This window comes from Lolium rigidum, chromosome 5, assembly GCF_022539505.1.
Source record: "Lolium rigidum isolate FL_2022 chromosome 5, APGP_CSIRO_Lrig_0.1, whole genome shotgun sequence".
Lineage (NCBI taxonomy): Eukaryota > Viridiplantae > Streptophyta > Magnoliopsida > Poales > Poaceae > Lolium > Lolium rigidum.
In genome coordinates, this window is record NC_061512.1 from 66069879 (window position 1) to 66092840 (window position 22962).

Sequence of the window (22962 nt, forward strand, 5' to 3'; positions counted from 1 at the left end):
GGATTCGTCCGCTGCCAATCTTCAGCTTGTCTCTATCGATTCACGTCACTGCGGAGACGGCAGTGAAGTCAAGTTGCTGAAATCTGACACAATAAGCGTCAACGTGGTGGCTCTAAGCGTCAAATTTATGTTTACTTGTTCTACATTCTACAGATTCTCCTAGTGTCTATCGTATGCGGCTGCCTGAAAATGAACAGTGCACTGTTTTTACTGGATACGTTGCTGGAACCTGACAGAATAAGCTCAAATGTATGTTTTGCTTGGAGCTACATTCTACTGATTCTGCATATACCTGCAACAACAGCTCATACCATGGAAAGTTTGCGCTAATCAACAAGGATTTTACGAGCTGGAGCTTGACGAGTGTTTGTATGAATCTCACCTTCGTTTCCAACCCACAGGTGGATCCTGGATTTGTGCAGCTCCAGCTGCGCCACCAACATGCGCTTCGAAATAGAAGCAGCGCCCCCAGAGTTGGTCGGCGGTGTTCGGCGGTGGCTGGTCGCTGGACAGGGGAGGTTGGAGAATTTGAAGTTGTTGGAAGATCCATAACCGGGTGGGGCGTTGTTACTTAAATGTGTCCGATGTTTGGTAAAAACAAAGATTTACCATGCAGTGGTCAATCTCGTCCGAGCAGCACCACGTCCGTGCTGCGGACTTTCCACTGGTGCAACGCCGGACGACCCCACTTCATCAGCTCGTATCTACCTCGTATTAACTTATGACAGCTGAATTGCCTTTTTCGCTTTGAAATTAAGGTGGTCATCGCGAGGACCTCGTATTAACTTATGACAGCTGAATTGCCGTTTTCGCTTTGAAATTAAGGTGGTCATCGCGAGGACCAGCATGCGGTGGGATATCAGAGATCAAATGCCGCCCGGTCCTATATATGCAGTCTCGGGCTAGCTACGGATTCCACTGGCTGGACAAGCGACGAGCCAGCTCGGGTAACGGTTTCCTCGTCGGCCTCCTCCGTTTGTGCCTGTTTTTGGTGCTCTATCATTGGTACCCGTGCAACGCCTTCTTCAAGAAATTAATATACTGCTTATCTCGCCGGTGCTGGCGGGCCCCTCCTGCCGAGAACTGTCAACTTCGTCATGCAGGGCTTCATCCTCATCTTGTTCAACTACTTCATATACCGACTGCCAAAGGCGTGGTGGATGAGGGACAATTACATGCTCGCTACGGAGCTTGATGTTGGCGTCACCTTCATGGGGGTGCTCACATTCATCTCAGTAGGCTACTTACCATGTACTATGTATATTTGGTTCAAAGGAAATATTGTCAGAATTTGAAATCGGGATGAATCCCCTGATATATATATATATTGAGCCGCTTTTGCATGTAAACATGGGGCCCATTTTCTGCAGAAAGTCCACCTTTTCCTTGTTTGTTTCCTCCGAAGTATGCATGTGATTGGTTGCTCCTTTGCTTGTGTCAGTTAGACCCTCTTTGAACCGAACCAATGTTTTAGGCCGCTTTTTTCTGACACCAAGAATCGATGCTATGCTATGTGCGGAACCGCATCATTGGCCTCTTTGAACTGCACACATAGTGGATGGTCTTAGACACCTATGCGGTGCGGTGGTGGGGTGGCCCCCATAGTTTCATGCCCAATGGCTCCATGAGTGGTGGCCAAGGGATGCCCAATTGTCACTTCTCCAATCTCCAGTTTGTGTGTAAGTAGAAGTGAGTAGGTGTGAACCGCTCCATCTCTCTCCTCATGGGAAAGAAAGAGAAGAAATGGCTAGGGTGGAAACCCTAACCACAACAACCATCTTCCTCAACCTTTCCGTCTACGGCCGGGAATCGATGGGTCCCTGCCTCCTCTACTAGTCGCTCCAGCGGCAGGAGGGGTGGCGACACCGGACCTACGCTCAGCCCTATAGGTGGGCCCTAAAGTTAGAGTTTGATCAACTCGCATCGCCGTTATGGTGGCTATGGCGACGTTATGTGGGACAAGAATAAGGTATACCCACCTCCTCGTCCACCTCGTTAGTGGTGATCTCGTTGATGGCGTTCATGAGGGCGGAGATTCGTCTGGTCGTGGCTTCCCTAGACTGGTGGATCTTGTCCAGTCTACGAACGTTATAGGTTTGGTGTTAGAAGATTCTGATCAATTCAAGGGTTCAATGGTGACGACTTCAGCTCTGGGGTGTTGGTCCTTAGGACACATGCGCGAAGACTTCCCCACTACTAGGAAAAGGCTTATAGCAGCACTCCTTACCGCCGGCGAGTACGATTTGAAGATGCCGGCGGTAAGACCTTCCAGGGTGGCCTAACCCTACCGCCGGCGAGTTTGAACAGAGGACGCCGGGGGTGCGTGCGTTACCACCGGCGAGTTCGGCACGAAGGTGCCGGCAATATAATGGACCGCGGGGTCCCAGTTGGGCCTGGCCTTACCGCCGGCGATTTAGGCTCAAAAGTGCCGGGGGTAGCAGGGTCTACCGCCGGCGAACCCGAAATGAAGATGCTGGGGGTAACGAGTGGCAGGGTGGGCCACCCAGCGTGCACTTACCGCCGGCGTTTGCGGGCCGTAGGTGCCGGCGGTAATGTGCCCTACCGCTGGCAATCGCATCTGTAGGCGCCGGCGGTAACCTGGGCCATGCCATTAAGTCGACCAACCACCTACCACCACCCTCACACACTCATATGTGATGGCAATCAACCCAAGCACTTGGTAGCTCATTCCCCCACCCATTTTAGCTATTTCAACCAATAAAATTTGATGTATTTGAGCAAATCATGCACTACCTATCCCCTCTAGCATGATTTGCATAATCTAGATCTAGATCTATCTCCTCCCACCACCTTTTCCACTAGATCTAGCTAGATCTCTCTATTTATAGATCTCTAGATCTCTCGAGCATAAAGTCGACGTGTGGTGTCTCTCCGGTGCTTTTGGACGTCGCGTCAACTAATAGGTATATAACTAATGAGTGGAATGTTCATGAGTTGGCGAAAAGTCAAGGTTATGTCACTAGTGATGGCAAAAGGCGGTTCCATGTGTGTAAATGCATTGTTTTGCATTTGTTGACGCGTGCAGGAAAATTGAGTTGCCAATGTTTTGCCGGAATGTTGATTAACTCCCGTTCCGGTGAATTTTTGGAACTCCACCATGACAATATTATCAAAGGTCATGCCGAATTTTTTCGTGAAAACCGAGACGGCGGTTGTAATCAATTATCTTGTCTTGTAGACGACGATGGTCATCAAGATGAGGGAAAGTGTCGTGGATAGATACGTGGAACGCGCGATGGCCGACATGTATTCGAAATAAGCGAAAGGATATAATGTGTCCTTGTCGAAGATGCAAGCTAGGGTCGTTGTTCGACCCCTTTTCAGGCATAGTGAATCAGCACCTGCTCAGGTATAGTTTCATGGAGGGGCATACTCAGTGGATGAGTGATGATGGAGATGATGATATCGAAGGTGATGATGATGGAGATGATGATGGTGGAGATGATGATAACGAAGGTGATGAAGAGAATGCCCCATACGACAATGGAGACGAGGTTGAAGAGGATGTCTCACATGTTGATGGTGATCAAGAAGGCCGGGAAGAACATGCGGCTGACGAGGACATGAGTAGAAATACCCCGCTAACCGCAGCCGTGCAGGACCGTCATGTTCAAAACTTATTCTCAGCAACACATCGACCGACCCCAAAATCGCTGGTAGACGGAAGTCTAAGCTGGATCAACTGGAGGTATACTCGAGAAATCTGTTGTACGACGCAGCTCGCGGGACGGAGGAGAGCCGTCTGAGAGTAGCTCTCGATATTAAAGAGATGAAGGCAAAACACAAATGGACGGACACAAGCGTGGACGAACTCTTCAGATACTTGAAGATGCACTTTCCTAAAGATAACACGTGTGCCGGTAGCCTAGAGGAGGCCAAGAAAATCGTGTGCCCTCTCGATTTACCGCACAAGAAATACCACGCCTGCATCGGTGACTGCGTAATATATCGGAACGAGCATGCCAAGCTCGATACATGCCCATAGTGCGGCGAATCTCGATAGAGAGGGACGAGAAAATCTCCTCGAAAAGTTGTGTGGTACTTCCCGCTCACGCCCCGTCTACATCGGTACTTCGTGGACCCCAAGGAAGCAAAGCTCATGCGTTGGCACGCGGAAAGAAAGGAGGCAGTGATGCGTGATGCAGAACGGGTTGAAAACCCAGTGCTAACACACCCTTCGGATGCAAGCCAGTGGAAAACATTAGACGATGAGTATTACGAAGAATTCGGGAAAGAACCAAGGAACATCAGGTTGGGTGCGAGCACCGACGGACTCAATCCGTTTGGCAAGCAAAGCAGCAAGCACAACACCTGGCCCGTGTTTGTATGGGCTATGCCTGAAGAAGAAGTACATACACATGAGTATGCTATCCAAGGGCCGACGCAGCCAGGGAGCAATATCAACCTGTATCTGGACCTATTGAAGGAGGAGCTAGTCACTCTGTGGGAGGAAGGGATAGAAACTTGGGACGCCTACGGACAAGAAACTTTCCGTATGAAAGCCGCACTGTTGACGATGGTGCAGGACTATCTTGGATACGGATATATCGCGTGCTAGGCGTGCCACAGACACAAGGCATGTGTGAGGTGCATGGAAAAGACACCGTTTTTACAGCTGGGTAAGGATCATGGGTCTTCAAAAACCATCTACATGAGGCATCGAATGTGGTTTCCCAAGAATGACCCGTGGAGGAAGCGTGGAGACCTGTTCAATGGGAAGGATGAGGTCGAGGGACCTCTACCTAGGCGAAGCGGCGAAGAGATAGATACTCTGTTGAAAAACTGGAAATACTGCCCTCCGGCAGGTAAGATAAAGATCCAGAAGCGGAAGAAAGGAGATAAGAGAAAGAAAAAGGAACCCGGGCCGCTCTTGGGGGTATGGAAAAGGAGATCCATGTTTTGGGACTTGCCGTACTGGAAGATCCTCGGTACGCCTCATAGCCTTGATGTCTGCATATCACGAAGGACGTGCGCGAACTATATCAAGGATTTCTTGGTGTTAAACAAGGATAAGAAATGCTTTGCCATACCATATTTCCGCGAGTAAGTACTTGGTTACTAATGTACCCTTCTTTCGTGAATTTCCTTAATAGCTGAGTATGATGGTTTATTTCCATTTGCGCAGATTCAAGTATTGCACCCTCATCCTCTTTCACCCGTATCATTCCCATGTCACTTATCTCGACTCCGGGACTGATAAGGGGAAAGACTTCACCGACGTAAGGACTACACTTGATAAAGCCCTACACGGCTTCATAGCCGAGGTTGGCATCAACAAACTCAGGCATGAGAAGAAAGTTAAAGGTTGCTATGTGTGCAACCACATAACCAATTTCCCCTGCCTCAAGCAATCGGCGGATGACAATGGGATGGAGGCCTGGTTTGCCCTCCTACAGATGAGGGCGATTGTAAGGTCTGAGAACGATCTCTTTTTGCCCTCTAGTTTTCAGAGGAAGTTCGTGAACATGTCGGACACTACGATGACAACGTGAGAGCCAAGTTCAATGCCATGCAGCGGACCATTTGCACAATACTCTGGAGGGATGTCTTCAGTGGTGGTGGCCTGTTCCACTATGGTCCCGGGGTACTGCATAATAACGAGATGGAAGGCCGATTAGAAGATAAATGTGACGAGAGAACATTCAACACGCTCGAGGGCATCCGTCCCTTCCCGTCGAACCCTACTTGAGTCAAAAACTTTTGTCTCTCGCAAATGTTAGTCATAAAATTACTTAAGTATTTTTCATGTTTTTTCTTTGCACTCCTATATGTTATATCTCTTTCTATGAATGTACTAACAACTTACATTTCTTTGTTGTGTGTTTGCATAGATGACGTACTATGTCGTGTACCATGGCAGGGTTCCCGGAGTCTACGAGTACTGGAAAGACTGTAGGGGCAGGTCCACCATTTCAGCGGCAACTGCTACAAGGGGTACACCACTTTGGAGGAGGCGGAAACTCGATACACCAACTTTCGAGCGCGACAGAGGAGGGAGATGTGGAGGCCCCCTTTCGTCGTGATGATGCTTGCCGCCACCGCCTCTCTAGTCTACTATGTCATTGTTGTTAAGCTAGGTTGTCGACTGAACTTATATGTATTTGTGTAATATGTGCTACTTCGAGTTGTGATGTTTGAACCATATGGTCAACTAGCTACTATCTAAACTTGTGTTATTGATGCATGCATGTTATGAACATTTGGGACTTTCTATATAACTGTGTATCTGGCTGTAATTCCAGTAATAATTGTGTCTATTCCTGTGTATATTCCTGTTATGTGTATATTCCTATGTATTCTGCTGTATATACAGTATTTTCGAGTATTATTTTTTTAATCCTGTAATCATTACCACCGACGATCATAAGTTGTACCCCTGGCGAAACTGGAAGTGCCGGCGATAAGTGCATTACCCCCGGCAAAATTGGAAGGTGCCGGTGCTAAGGTTGTACCGCTGGCGAGTTGAGCAAAGCACCGGGGATAAGAGGCACTTACCACCGACGAATTGGAAAGCACCGCCGATAAGGGGTTACCACCGGCGAGGTGATCGTCGGCGAATACGGAAGCGCCGGCGGTAAGCCTTTTCAGGTCACCGGCGGTAAGCCTTTTCCTAGTAGTGCCCGATTGTCATCAACAACATCAGGATGGCTCCGGTAAGGGAGCGGCGAAAACATTATGCCCAATTGCTAGTTGAACCTAACACCATGCAACTAACCTTTACGATAGTACAACAGTAAAAAACACAATAGAATTTTTAATTCACATCTACCATTTCACTAATGGCTCGATAATAATATTATGGCTTTTTTTATCGTTGTACTGTAAGGAAATCCCCTGCACGAAAAAGTGCAGCGCAGAAATCAGGAACTCCCTATTATGTTTGCAACTTTAAACATCCAAATGGGTAAAAACTTGATACTTTATTTAAAAACCAGAGAGTAAACTAAAATAAAATTAACATGCTACATAAATCATGCAAAATAAAATAAAACAAAAATAAAAACATCTCGGGTTGCCTCCCGTAAAGCGCTTTCTTTATATCCATATAGCTAGGCTTACTTACATGATTGTGGGAGCAATGATCTTGTAGGAGTGATGCTTCTTGATTATCTCCTTCTCATTATTAGAAAGAATATATGAAAAAAGATACCAGGGTCCCATGGTTTGATCATACCAATAAATATATTTAACACTTTAAATAACATTAGCACACAACATGAAATATGGAACAAGTAGTAACGAAGCCTAACTTTCTTCCTATGCATTGGGATTTTATATATGAAGGACTCACAGGAAATAGGAGTATACCAATGCATATATAGGTAAATACAACTTATAATTATCATTACCATAGAGAGGGTGTCTCCTCTTTCATAATAATTGCACTTACTTGAAGGAAAGTTAACGGTGGGACTATTTGAATCATGAATCTTAGAGAATTGTGGCATATAAAGAGGATCATTAAATTTATTAAGGGGTTCATAATCATTCTTTCCTCTTTCATAATAGTTATTAGTACCATTTTTATGTTCAATATCATGGCTGCAACAAATATTTGAAACTAAAGACAATTGCAAACCACACAAGGACTTCTTAACTTTCTCCTCTATTGTGTAAATAGGAGATTTTAATAATAATAGCATGGGATTCTCATGTATGAGAGAAATATCACAAACAACAATTTTATCATTTCATCCTCACATAACATTGCACTTTCTAAGCATGGAGGATTCTCAAGCAAAAATAAGCCATCATCTAGGGCATCATCAGTTTTAGAATTATTATCACACGTGGGTGATGAAGATGGAAGATCCCCCTCTTCCCCAAGCTTAGATGGAACTATGGCTTCTTCATTTTCTTCTTCATATAATAATCTAGTGTTTTCTCAGGATATGCGGTTCTTTTCATTATAGTCAAGAACATAGATATTATCAGTAAATTCCATTTTGCACATTTGAAAGATAATATATATGTGTCCTTTCATCCCACGTGCCTCATGACTAGTATCAAATTGTTCATTAATGAGGGAGTCTAATTCATGGGCTACAACATAAGCAACATATTTTCTCAACTTGCTCTATATCTTGACATGCAAATTTATACTCTTGATAAGAAGCAATAATAGGATCACTATTATGCTTACATTGGTAGTGAGAGTGTTTGTAACCATTTTTAGTGCAACAAGTTATAGTATGTAATTCACAAAAATCAGTAGCAATTTTGTTGAGGTGCTCAAGCAATTCATATACTCTATTTCCTTCTCTAGTTGATCTATATTCATAATAAGCTCTCAAAGTTTGGACACACATAATCTAGAGGATAAACCTTTTTATGGATTCTGCATTTTATGAAAAAGAACTAACAAGCGAAGACTAAAAACAAGACAAATAAAATATGATGCAAAATCTAAAAGAGATAGGAGAGCTCACAGTGATGTTACCTCCCCAAGCTTTGGTGAGACACGGTGCCGGAAACATCTTCATGCGCTAGAAGACATTCTTGCAATTCCATGGAGCAACCATTGTAATCTAACTCTTTTCAGTTCCCCGGCAACAGCGCCAGAAAATACTCTTGATGATGTCTACTAGCAACGCCAAAAATATCTTGATACATTGGGACTCCAAGTGCAGAGTGTTGTAACAACGGAGTATCTTCCCCACAAGGGTGACTCAAGGGTTTATATCAAACTCTCAAGGAACTGGATGAAAGAGTGTATTATTCTCTCTTCTTCAAGCAATCATGCAGAGTAAATGCCTTGTATCCCCAAATCTACCGTGTGGTTGTCAAGCACAAGGTTTCGCGTAAGTAAATAACACAAGTAGAAATAAAACAAGTAAAAACTAAACTAAATAAAATAACTAAGTAAAAATTGTAAAGAGATTGATTGTTTTTGGTGTTTTGGACTCAAATAAGAAAAGTAAATATTTTTGTATTTTTGGATTAAAATAGTGCAGCAAATAAAAAACAATGTAAAATCAATATAAAGGTGTTTCTTATGATAAAAAGTGGACCGGAGTTCATGGGTTCACTTGACTATTCTCTCATAAAGTGGTGGTGGACAAAAATCAATTCATCAATGAGATATGAAGGTACAGATAATATTATATATAAGATCAGAATTAATATGGGCATCACGTCCTAACATATAGATGATGCAACACACCTCTCTTATACTCCACAAGAAAGAAACTGCATCAATCTTGTATTGAGAATTAATAGAGCATAGCAATAATTACTTTGACAGGGAAGTTTGAATATCAAATATGCTACGTTGAATAAACAAGATCATCATTGCTATCACATGATGAACATAGTGCATGCATTCACTTTATCCCTAGTTAAGTAGCAAAAGGAAGGCAAAGCCATAATAGATCTTGAACATATTGTCACTATCCAATCACTAAAATCATGCTACTGATACGTCTCAAACGTATCTATAATTTCTTATGGTCCATGCTACTTTTATGATGATACTCACATGTTTTATACACATTATATGCCATTATTATGCGTTTTCCGGAACTAACCTATTGACGAGATGCCGAAGTGCCAGTTCCTGTTTTCTGCTGTTTTTGGTTTCAGAAATTCTAGTAAGGAAATATTCTCGGAATTGGACGAAATCAACGCCCAGCATCTTATAATTCCACGAAGCTTCCAGAACACCGGAGAGGCACCAGAGGGGAGCCCTGGGGGGCCCACACGTGTGGCCGGTGCAGCCCAAGGGGGGGCGCGCCCCCTATTGTGTGGTGCCCCCGTAACCCCTCCGACTCCGCCTCTTCGCCTATAAGAAGCTCCCTGACCTAAATCTTCGATACGGAAAAGCCACGGTACGAGAAACCTTCCAGAGCCGCCGCCATCGCGAAGCCAAGATCTGGGGGACAGGAGTCTCTGTTCCGGCACGCCACCGGGACGGGGAAGTGCCCCCGGAAGGCCTCTCCATCGACACCACCGCCATCTTCATCAACGCTGCTGTCTCCCATGAGGAGGGAGTAGTTCTCCGTCGAGGCTAAGGGCTATACCGGTAGCTATGTGGTTAATCTCTCTTCCATGTACTTCAATACAATGATCTCATGAGCTGCCTTACATGATTGAGATTCATATGAGTTTTGTATCACTATTCATCTATGTGCTACTCTAGTGATGTTATTAAAGTACTCTATTCCTCCTCCATGATGTAATGGTGACAGTGTGTGCATCATGTAGTACTTGGCGTAGTTTATGATTGTGATCTCTTGTAGATTATGAAGTTAACTATTACTATGATAGTATTGATGTGATCTATTCCCCCTTTCATAGCTTGATGGTGACGAGTAGTGCATGCTATGTTAGTACTCGGTATAATTGCGTTGGTCTATCATGCACTCTAAGGTTATTTAAATATGAACATCGAATGTTGTGGAACTTGTTAACTCCGGCATTGAGGTGCTCTTGTAGCCCTACACAATTAGTGGTGTTCATCATCCAACAAGAGAGTGTAGAGTGGTTTTATTATGTGATCAATGTTGAGAGTGTCCACTAGTGAAAGTATGATCCCTAGGCCTTGTTTCCAAATACTGCAATCATCGCTTATTTATTGTTCTCTCGCATCTTTACTTCCTGCAATATTACTACCATCAACTGCACGCCAGCAAGCTATTTTCTGGCGCCATTACTACTGCTCATATGCATTCATACCACTTGTATTTCACTATATCTTCGCCGAACTAGTGCACCGATACATCTGACAAGTGTATTAGGTGTGTTGGGGACACAAGAGACTTCTTGTATCGTGATTGCTGGGTTGCTTGAGAGGGATATCTTTGACCTCTTCCTCCCTGAGTTCGATAAACCTTGGGTGATCCACTTAAGGGAAAACTTGCTGCTGTTCTACAAACCTCTGCTCTTGGAGGCCCAACACCGTCTACGGGAAAGAAGCGTGAGTAGACATCAAGCTATTTTCTGGCGCCGTTGCCGGGGAGGTAAGGTAAAAGGTATTCACATCCTCCGACTACTAAGCTATTTCCTAGCACTGTTGCCGATGTGTGAGTGCTCGAAGCTATTTCCTTTAGATCCTGCAATTGCATCTTTTTGTTTCTTGTTTACACTAGTTAGGCATAATGGACAACAATGAGCTTTTTATTCTATTTCCTGAGTTAAGACATGGATTGTTTGATGCGAAAATTAAAAAACCTATGGAACCTTATTTGCATGCTAGTAGTAATATTAGTATGAACGCTTTGAACACCATTGTTGATAATGATATAGAAAGTTCTAAGCTTGGGGAAGTTGGTTTTGATGAGCATGATATTTTTAGTCCCCCAAGCATTGAGGAGAAAATTTTCTTTGATGATACTTTGCCTCCTATTTATGATGATTATAATGATAGTGGTCTTACGGTGCCGCCTACTATGGAGGATAAATCTAATTATGATTACAATATGCCTCCTATATTTGATGATAGCTACTTTGTTGAATTTGCTCCCACTACAATTAATAAGAATGACTATGCTTATGTTGGGAGTAGTAATAATTTTATGCATGTAGCTCATGATAAGAATGTTTCATTTGATAGTTATATTGTTGAGTTTGTTCATGATGCTACTGAAAATCTTTATGAGAGAGGAAAATATGGTTGTAGAAGTTTTCATGTTACTAAAACACCTCTCTTTTTGCTGAAAATCTTGAAGTTGCGCTTGTTTTATCTTTCTATGCTTGTTGCATTATGCTTCATGAATTTGTTTATTTACAAGATTCATATGCATAGTAAGTGGGTTAGACTTAAATTTGTGTTGAATTTGCCTTTTGATGCTCTCTTTTGCTTCAACTCTTATTTCTTGGGAGTGCATCATTGAAATTACTGAGCCCATCTTAATGGCTATAAAGAAAGCACTTCTTGGGAGATAACCCATGTGTTTATTTTACTACAGAAATTTTGTTTTATATTTGAGTCTTGGAATTTGTTACTACTGTATCAACCTCTCCTTATCTTTATTTTATTGCATTGTTGTGCCAAGTAAAGTCTTTGATAGTAAGGTTCATACTAGATTTGGATTACTGCGCAGAAACAGATTTCTTGCTGTCATGAATTTGGGCAGGGTTCTCTGTAGGTAACTCAGAAAAATCTGCCAATTTACGTGCGTGATCCTCAGATATGTACGCAACTTTCATTCAATTTGAGCATTTTCATCTGATTAAGTCTGGTGCCTCTAAAAAAATCGTCTTTACGGACTGTTCTGTTTTGACAGATTCTGCATTTTATTTCGCATTGCCTGTTTTGCTATGTTTGATGGATTTCTTTGTTCCGTTAACTTTCAGTAGCTTTGTGCAATGTCAAGAAGTGTTAAGAATGATTATGTCACCTCTGAATATATGAATTTTCAATTATGCACTAACCCTCTAATGAGTTTGTTTTGAGTTTGGTGTGGAGGAAGTTTTCAAGGGTCAAGAGAGGAGGATGATACAATATGATCAAGAAGAGTGAAAAGTCTAAGCTTGGGAATGCCCCCGTGGTTCATCGCTGCATATTTCAAGAATACTCAAGCATCTAAGCTTGGGGATGCCCAAGGCATTCCCTTCTTCATCGACAACTTATCAGGTCACCTCTAGTGAAACTATATTTTTATTCCGTCACATCTTATGTGCTTTACTTGGAGCGTCTGTGTGCTTTTATTTTTGTTTTGTTATTTTCATTCTCTGAATAAATTCATCCTTGTGTGGGAGAGAGACAAGCTCCGCTCGTTCATATGAACACATGTGTTCTTAGCTTTATTCTTAATGTTCATGGCGAAGGTTGAAACTGCTTCGTTCATTGTTATATGGTTGAAAACGGAAAATGTCGCATGTGGTAAATTGTATAATGTCTTGAATAATTTGATACTTTGCAATTGTTGTGCTCATATAGATCATGTTTAAGCTCTTGCATCATGTACTTTGCACCCATTAATGAAGAACTACATAGAGCTTGTTAAAATTTGGTTTGCATGATTGATCTCTAGAGTCTAGATATTTTCTGGTTAAGGTGTTTGAACAACAAGGAGACGATGTAAAGTCTTATAATGCTTACAATATGTTCATATGTGAGTCTTGCTGTACCATTTTATACTTGAGTTTGCTTCAAACAACCTTGCTAGCCTAGCCTTGTATTGGGAGGAATTCTTCTCATGCATCCAAATCCTTGAGCCAATAACCATGCCATTTGTGTCCACCATACCTACCTACTACATGGTATTTCTCCGCCATTCCAAAGTAAATTACTTGAGTGCTACCTTTAAAATTTTTATCCTTTGTCTTTGCAATATATAGCTCATGGGAAAAATAGCCTTAAAAACTATTGTGGTGAAGAATATGTACTTATGTGTCTTATTTCTTAATAAGTTGCTTGTTGAGCGGTAACCATGTTTCTGGGGACGCCATCAACTTTTACCTTTGTTGAATATCATGTGAGTTGCTATGCATGTTCGTCTTGTCTGAAGTAAGGGAGATTTTCATGATCAAATGATCTGAGTATGCATATTGTTAGAGAAGAACATTGGGCCACTAACTAAAGCCATGATCCATGGTGGAAGTTTCAATGTGGACAATCAATCCTCAATCTCTTATGAGAATTTTAACTGTTGTTGTATGCTTATGCATTAAAGAGGAGTCCATTATCTGTTGTCTATGTTGTCCCGGTATGGATGTCTAAGTTGAGAATAACCAAAAGCGAGAAATCCAATGCGAGCTTTCTCCTTAGACCTTTGTACAGGCGGCATAGAGGTACCCCTTTGTGACACTTGGTTGAAACATATGCTATGCTATGATAATCCATGTTAATCCAAGCTAATTAGGACAAGGTGCGAGCACTATTGGTATACTATGCATGAGGCTTGCAACTTATAAGATATCTTATACATAACACATGTGATTTATTACTACCGTTGACAAAATTGTTTCTTGTTTTCAAAATGAAAAGCTCTAGCACAAATATAGTAATCCATGCTCCCTCTGCGAAGGGCCTATCTTTTACTTTATTGTTGAGTCAGTTTACCTATTCCTTCTATCTTAGAAGCAAACGCTTGTATCAACTGTGTGCATTGATTCTTACATGTTTACCTATTGCACTTGTTATATTACTTTGTGTTGACAATTATCCATGAGATAAATATGTTGCTTTGAATCACTTCATTCATCTCATATGCTTTACAATAGTATGATCAAGATTATGTTAGTAGCATGTCACTTCAGAAATTATCATTGTTATCGTTTACCTTCTCGAGGGCGAGTAGTTACTAAGCTTGGGGATGCTTGATACGTCTCAAACGTATCTATAATTTCTTATGTTCCATGCTACTTTTATGATGATACTCACATGTTTTATACACATTATATGTCATTATTATGCGTTTTCCGGAACTAACCTATTGACGAGATGCCGAAGTGCAAGTTTCTGTTTTCTGCTGTTTTTGGTTTCAGAAATCCTAGTAAGGAAATATTCCCGGAATTGGACGAAATCAACGCCCAGCATCTTATAATTCCACTAAGCTTCCAGAACACCAGAGAGGCACCAGAGGGGAGCCCTGGGGGGCCCACACGTGTGGCCGGCGCGGCCCAAGGGGGGGCGCGCCCCCCTATTGTGTGGTGCCCCCGTAACCCCTCCGACTCTGCCTCTTCGCCTATAAGAAGCTCCCTGACCTAAATCTTTGATACGGAAAAGCCACGGTACGAGAAACCTTCCAGAGCCGCCGCCATCGCGAAGCCAAGATCTGGGGGACAAGAATCTCTGTTCCGGCACGCCGCCGGGACGGGGAAGTGCCCCCGGAAGGCCTCTCCATCGACACCACCTCCATCTTCATCAACGCTGCTGTCTCCCATGAGGAGGGAGTAGTTCTCCATCGAGGCTAAGGGCTGTACCGGTAGCTATGTGGTTAATCTCTCTTCCATGTACTTCAATACAATGATCTCATGAGCTGCCTTATATGATTGAGATTCATATGAGTTTTGTATCACTATTCATCTATGTGCTACTCTAGTGATGTTATTAAAGTACTCTATTCCTCCTCCATGATGTAATGGTGACAGTGTGTGCATCATGTAGTACTTGGCGTAGTTTATGATTGTGATCTCTTGTAGATTATGAAGTTAACTATTACTATGATAGTATTGATGTGATCTATTCCCCCTTTCATAGCTTGATGGTGACGAGTGTGCATGCTATGTTAGTACTCGGTATAATTGCGTTGGTCTATCATGCACTCTAAGGTTATTTAAATATGAACATCGAATGTTGTGGAGCTTGTTAACTCCGGCATTGAGGTGCTCTTGTAGCCCTACACAATTAGTGGTGTTCATCATCCAACAAGAGAGTGTAGAGTGGTTTTATTATGTGATTAATGTTGAGAGTGTCCACTAGTGAAAGTATGATCCTGTTATCACCAGAATTTGACCGGATCAGAGGTGGGCCGCGATTAAGATGGGCTTGAAGAATATACGCGGAAGATATACATGAATCGGCCTTGTATACAAAGTTTGGGCTAGTTTGCCCGTGTATCTGTAAATATAGTAGGATACGTGTCGGTTAGATAGAATTTGGCTCGTGCACGGTTGGGATTATTCCCACGTTAGAAAGTCTACGGACTATAAATATGTATCTAGGGTTATTGAGAAAGACAACAATCACGTTCATCACAAACCAATCTAGGCGCATCGCCAACCCCTTGTTTCGAGGGTTTCTTCGGGTAAGCATCATGCTGCCTAGATCGCATCTTGCGATCTAGGCGATATACGTTATTCGTTGTTCATGCGTCGTTGCTCGTCTTTGAAGCCTTGTTGATGGCGAGCAGCGTAGTTATCATAGATGTGTTAGGGTTAGCATTGTTTCATCGTATCATATGCTTTCGTCCATGCAACCCTTAGGCGTCTAGCCGCCCTTACACCTATCACCTCGCTTGATCATTGTTTAGTAGATCTGATCCGTTATGATGGCTCCTTGTTCTTCAAGGATTAGTTTAATATCTGCATAGTTAGGCCTTGCAAACGGGTTGAAGAATCCAGTAGCACGTAGGGTGTAGTTTGCTAGCCCTAGATGAGATGTTCCGGGGATCAACTTCATGTTGGTTTTTAGGCCTTGTCTAGGGTTGGTTTATTATTACCGTGCGTGGCTGCCGGGCTCAATCACGCGTAGGATGTTCCGATTATGTGGTGAAAACCCTAAATCGTCGTAGGTCGTTTTAGCTTTATATTGATCAAGCAGGACCACCATGTGATCGTAGACCTCATACGAATCATGGGTGGATCGGCTCCTTGAGCCGATTCACAGGACAACTCGAGAGCCGATCGAGGCTCGTATTTAATGTTTACGTGTATGCCATGCGGGAAACTAAGCGAAGCAAATCCATGACCTTCCCGACCGGGTATAGGTCGGGTGGCACGCCCTTGCACCAGCATCGGACGTGCGTGCCGAGGCTTTGCGGGCCGTCGCTCGAGGGACCAGGGCCAGCCGCAGTTCTGGAAGCCTCCCGGCTCTACTGTGTTGCCCGTCGTTGCTCGCCGGTGGGTTTCTGACCGCAACAGATCCCTAGGCCTTGTTTCAAAATACTGCAATCATCGCTTATTTACTGTTCTACTGCATCTTTACTTCCTGCAATATTACTACCATCAACTGCACGCCAGCAAGCTATTTTCTGGCGCCGTTACTACTGCTCATATACATTCATACCACTTGTATATTTCACTATCTATTCGCCGAACTAGTGCACCTATACATCTGACAAGTGTATTAGGTGTGTTTGGGACACAAGAGACTTCTTGTATCGTGATTGCAGGGTTGCTTGAGAGGGATATCTTTGACCTCTTCCTCCCTGAGTTCGATAAACCTTGGGTGATCCACTTAAGGGAAAACTTGCTGCTGTTCTACAAACCTCTGCTCTTGGAGGCCCAACACTGTCTACATGAAAAGAAGCGTGAGTAGACATCAACTACTCCATCTAACACGCACATCACCCCACACACACTCTTGTATAGATGTTGGATCAGAACATAAACTTAAGAACGGGGTCCATAATATGCATCTATCAATACATCTCACCATATAATAAGATCAGATCTCATAAAAAATATCATAGAATAAGGATCCACCACATAGCTCTTACAAATATGACCATAATCATGATAGACAGCTCATATGGCACTAAGAACTTTGAGGAACATGAGAGAAATAGATCAAGGTACAGCCACAAACCCGTAGTCCAGAGGTGGAATACTCTCTCTTAGTCATGGTGATGATGATGAAGACGTTGGAGAAGATGGAGATTGATGGCGTGTAACTCACACGTTCGTTGGGAACCCCAAGAGGAAGGTATGATGCGCACAGCAGCAAGTTTTCCCTCAGAAAGAAACCAAGGTTTATCGAACCAGGAGGAGCCAAGAAGCACGTTGAAGGTTGATGGCGGCGGGATGTAGTGCGGCGCAACACCGGAGATTCCGGCGCCAACGTGGAACCTGCACAACACAACCAAAGTACTTTGCCCCAACGAAACGAGTGAGGTTGTCAATCTCACCGGCTTGCTGTAACAAAGGATTAACCGTATTGTGTGGAAGATGATTGTTTGCGAGAAAACGAGTAAAGAACAAGTATTGCGAGCAGATTTGTATTTCGAGTATAAAAGAATGGACCGGGGTCCACAGTTCACTAGAGGTGTCTCTCCCATAAGATAAAAGCATGTTGGGTGAACAAATTACGGTCGGGCAATTGACAAATAGAGAGGGCATAACAATGCACATACATGTCATGATAAATATAGTGAGATTTAATTGGGCATTACGACAAAGTACATAGACCGCCATCCGAGCATGCATCTATGCCTAAAAAGTCCACCTTCAGGTTATCATCCGAACCCCTTCCAGTATTAAGTTGCAAAACAACAGACAATTGCATTAAGTATGGTGCATAATGTAATCAACAACTACATCCTTAGACATAGCATCAATGTTTTATCCCTAGTGGCAACAGCACATCCACAACCTTAGAACTTTCTCATCCTTGTCCCGGATATCAATGGAGGCATGAACCCACTATCGAGCATAAATACTCCCTCTTGGAGTTAAGAGCAAAAACTTGGCCAGAGCCTCTACTAATAACGGAGAGCATGCAAGATCATAAACAACACATAGGTAATAACTTGATAATTAACATAACATAGTATTCTCTATCCATCGGATCCCGACAAACACAACATATAGTATTACGGATAGATGATCTTGATCATGTTAGGCAGCTCACAAGATCCAACAATGAAGCACAATGAGGAGAAGACAACCATCTAGCTACGGCTATGGACCCATAGTCCGAGGGTGAACTACACACTCATCACTCCGGAGGCGACCATGGCGGTGAAGAGTCCTCCGGGAGATGAATCCCCTCTTCGGCGAGGTGCCGGAGGAGATCTCCGAGAATCCCCCGAGATGGGATTGGCGGCGGCGGCGTCTCGGAAGGTTTTCCGTATCGTGGCTCTCGGTGCTCGGGGGTTTCGCGACGGAGGCTTTAAGTAGGCGGAAGGGCAACGCGGGGGCCACACGAGGGCCCCACACCATAGGTCGGCGCGGCCGGGGCACGGGCCGCGCCGCCCTAGTGTGGCGGCGCCTCGTGGCCCCACTTCGACTCCTCTTCGGTCTTCTGGAAGCTTCGTGGCAAAATAGGACCCCGGGCGTTGATTTCGTCCAATTCCGAGAATATTTCGTTACTAGGATTTTCTGAAACCAAAAACAGCAGAAAACAACAATTGGCTCTTCGGCATCTTGTTAATAGGTTAGTTCCGGAAAATGCACGAATATGACATAAAGTGTGCATAAAACATGTAGATATCATCAATAATGTGGCATGGAACATAAGAAATTATCGATACGTCGGAGACGTATCAGCATCCCCAAGCTTAGTTCTGCTCGTCTCGAGCAGGTAAAACGATAACAAAGATAATTTCTGAAGTGACATGCCATCATAACCTTGATCATACTATTTGTAAACATATGTAATGAATGCAGCGATCAAAACAATGGTAATGACATGAGTAAACAAGTGAATCATAAAGCAAAGACTTTTCATGAATAGTACTTCAAGACAAGCATCAATAAGTCTTGCATAAGAGTTAACTCATAAAGCAATAAATCAAAGTAAAGGTATTGAAGCAACACAAAGGAAGATTAAGTTTCAGCGGTTGCTTTCAACTTGTAACATGTATATCTCATGGATAATTGTCAACATAGAGTAATATAACAAGTGCAATATGCAAGTATGTAGGAATCAATGCACAGTTCACACAAGTGTTTGCTTCTTGAGGTGGAGAGAGATAGGTGAACTGACTCAACATAAAAGTAAAAAGAATGGTCCTTCAAAGAGGAAAGCATCGATTGCTATATTTGTGCTAGAGCTTTTATTTTGGAAACATGAAACAATTTTGTCAACGGTAGTAATAAAGCATATGAGTTATGTAAATTATATCTTACAAGTTGCAAGCCTCATGCATAGTATACTAATAGTGCCCGCACCTTGTCCTAATTAGCTTGGACTACCGGATCATCGCAATACACATGTTTTAACCAAGTGTCACAATGGGGTACCTCCATGCCGCCTGTACAAAGGTCTAAGGAGAAAGCTCGCATTTTGGATTTCTCGCTTTTGATTATTCTCAACTTAGACATCCATACCGGGACAACATGGACAACAGATAATGGACTCCTCTTTAATGCATAAGCATGTGGCAACAATTATTATTCTCATATGAGATTGAGGATATATGTCCAAAACTGAAACTTCCACCATGAATCATGGCTTTAGTTAGCGGCCCAATGTTCTTCTCTAACAATATGCATGCTCCAACCATTAAGGTGGTAGATCTCTCTTACTTCGGACAAGACGGACATGCATAGCAACTCACATGATATTCAACAAAGAATAGTTGATGGCGTCCCCGAAACATGGTTATCGCACAACAAGCAACTTAATAAGAGATAAAGTGCATAAGTACATATTCAATACCACAATAGTTTTTAAGCTATTTGTCCCATGAGCTATATATTGCAAAGGTGAATGATGGAATTTTAAAGGTAGCACTCAAGCAATTTACTTTGGAATGGCGGATAAATACCATGTAGTAGGTAGGTATGGTGGACACAAATGGCATAGTGGTTGGCTCAAGGATTTTGGATGCATGAGAAGTATTCCCTCTCGATACAAGGTTTAGGCTAGCAAGGTTATTTGAAACAAACACAAGGATGAACGGTGCAGCAAAACTCACATAAAAGACATATTGTAAACATTATAAGACTCTACACCGTCTTCCTTGTCGTTCAAAACTCAATACTAGAAATTATCTAGACTCTAGAGAAACCAAATATGCAAACCAAATTAGCAAGCTCTAAGTGTTTCTTCATTAATGGGTGCAAAGTATATGATGCAAGAGCTTAAACATGAGCACAACAATTGCCAAGTATCAAATTATCCAAGACATTTTAGAATTACTACATGTAGCATTTTCCAATTCCAACCATATAACAATTTAACGAAGAAGAAACTTCGCCATGAATACTATGAGTAAAGCCTAAGGACATACTTGTCCATATGCTACAGCGGAGCGTGTCTCTCTCCCATACAGTGAATGCTAGGATCCATTTTATTCAAACAAAAACAAAAACAAACCGACGCTCCAAGCAAAGCACATAAGATGTGGCCGAATAAAAATATAGTTTCAGGGGAGGAACCTGATAATGTTGTCGATGAAGAAGGGGATGCCTTGGGCATCCCCAAGCTTAGACGCTTGAGTCTTCTTAGAATATGCAGGGGTGAACCACCGGGGCATCCCCAAGCTTAGAGCTTTCACTCTCCTTGATCATATTGTATCATACTCCTCTCTTGATCCTTGAAAACTTCCTCCACACCAAACTCGAAACAACTCATTAGAGGGTTAGTGGAAAATAAAAATTAACATGTTCAGAGGTGACACAATCATTCTTAACACTTCTGGACATTGCATAAAGCTACTGGACATTAATGGATCAAAGAAATTCATCCAACATAGCAAAAGAGGCAATGCGAAATAAAAGGCAGAATCTGTCAAAACAGAACAGTCCGTAAACATGGATTTTATTGAGGCACCAGACTTGCTCAAATGAAAATTCCCAAATTTAATGAAAGTTGCGTACATATCTGAGGATCACTCACGTAAATTGGCTTAATTTTCTGAGTTACCTACAGAGAATTAGACCCAGATTCGTGACAGAAAAGAAATCTGTTTCACGCGAGTAATCCAAATCTAGTATTCACTTTACTATCAAAGATTTTACTTGGCACAACAAAACACAAAACTAAGATAAGGAGAGGTTGCTACAGTAGTAAACAACTTCCAAGACTCAAATATAAAACAAAAATACTGTAGTAAAAACATGGGTTGTCTCCCATAAGCGCTTTTCTTTAACGCCTTTCAGCTAGGCGCGAAAGTGTATATCAAGTAACATCAAGAGACGAAGCATCAACATCATAATTTGTTCTAATAATAGAATCAAAAGGTAACTTCATTCTCTTTCTAGGGAAGTGTTCCATACCTTTCTTGAGAGGAAATTGATATTTAATATTACCTTCCTTCATATCAATAGTAGCACCAACGGTTCGAAGAAAAGGTCTTCCCAATATAATGGGGCAAGATGCATTGCATTCAATATCCAAGACAACAAAATCAACGGGGACAAGGTTACTGTTAACCATAATATGAACATTATCAACTCTCCCCAAAGGTTTCTTTTTAGCATTATCAGCGGGATTAACATCCAAATAACAATTTTTCAATGGTGGCAAGTCAAGCATATCATAGACTTTCTTAGGCATAACAGAAATACTTGCACCAAGATCACATAAAGCATTACAATCAAAATCATTGACCCTCATTTTAATGATGGGCTCCCAACCATCCTCTAGCTTTCTAGGAATAGAAGTTTCAAGTTTTAGTTTCTCTTCTCTAGCTTTTATGAGAGCATTTGTAATATGTTCTGTGAAAGCCAAGTTTACAGCGCTAGCATTGGGACTCTTAGCAAGTTTTTGTAAGAACTTTATAACTTCAGAGATGTGGCAATCATCAAAATCTAAATCATTACAATCTAAAGCAATGGGATTATCATCCCCAAGGTTGGAAAAAATTTCAGCAGTTTTATCACAGGCAGTTTCAGCGGTTTTAGCAGTTTCAGGTAATTTTGCGCGCTTTGCACTAGGAGTAGAAACATTGCCAACACCAATTATTTTACCATTGATAGTAGGTGCAGCAACATGTGGAGCATTAGCATTGCTAGTGGTGGTAATAGTCCAAACTTTAGCTACATTTTTCTCTTTAGCTAGTTTTTCATTTTCTTCTCTATCCCACCTAGCACGCAGTTCAGCCATTAATCTTATATTCTCATTAATTCTAACTTGGATGGCATTTGCTGTAGTAACAATTTTATTTTCAATATCCCTATTAGGCATAACTTTTGATTTCAAAAGATCAACATCAGAGGTAAGACTATCAACCTTAGAAGCGAGAATATCAATTTTATTGAGCTTTTCCTCAACAGATTTGTTAAAGGCAGTTTGTGTACTAATAAATTCTTTAAGCATAGCTTCAAGTCCAGGGGGTGTGTTCCTATTATTGTTGTAAGAATTCCCATAAGAATTAGCATAACCGTTACCATTATTATAAGGATATGGCCTATAGTTATTACTAGAATTGTTCCGATAAGCATTGTTGTTGAAATTATTATTTTTAATGAAGTTTACATCAACATGTTCTTCTTGGGAAACCAATGAAGCTAACGGAACATTATTAGGATCAACATTAGTCCTATCATTCACAAGCATAGACATAATAGCATCAATCTTATCATTCAAGGAAGAGGATTCTTCAACGGAATTTACCTTCTTACCTTGTGGAGCTCTTTCCGTGTGCCATTCAGAGTAATTAACCATCA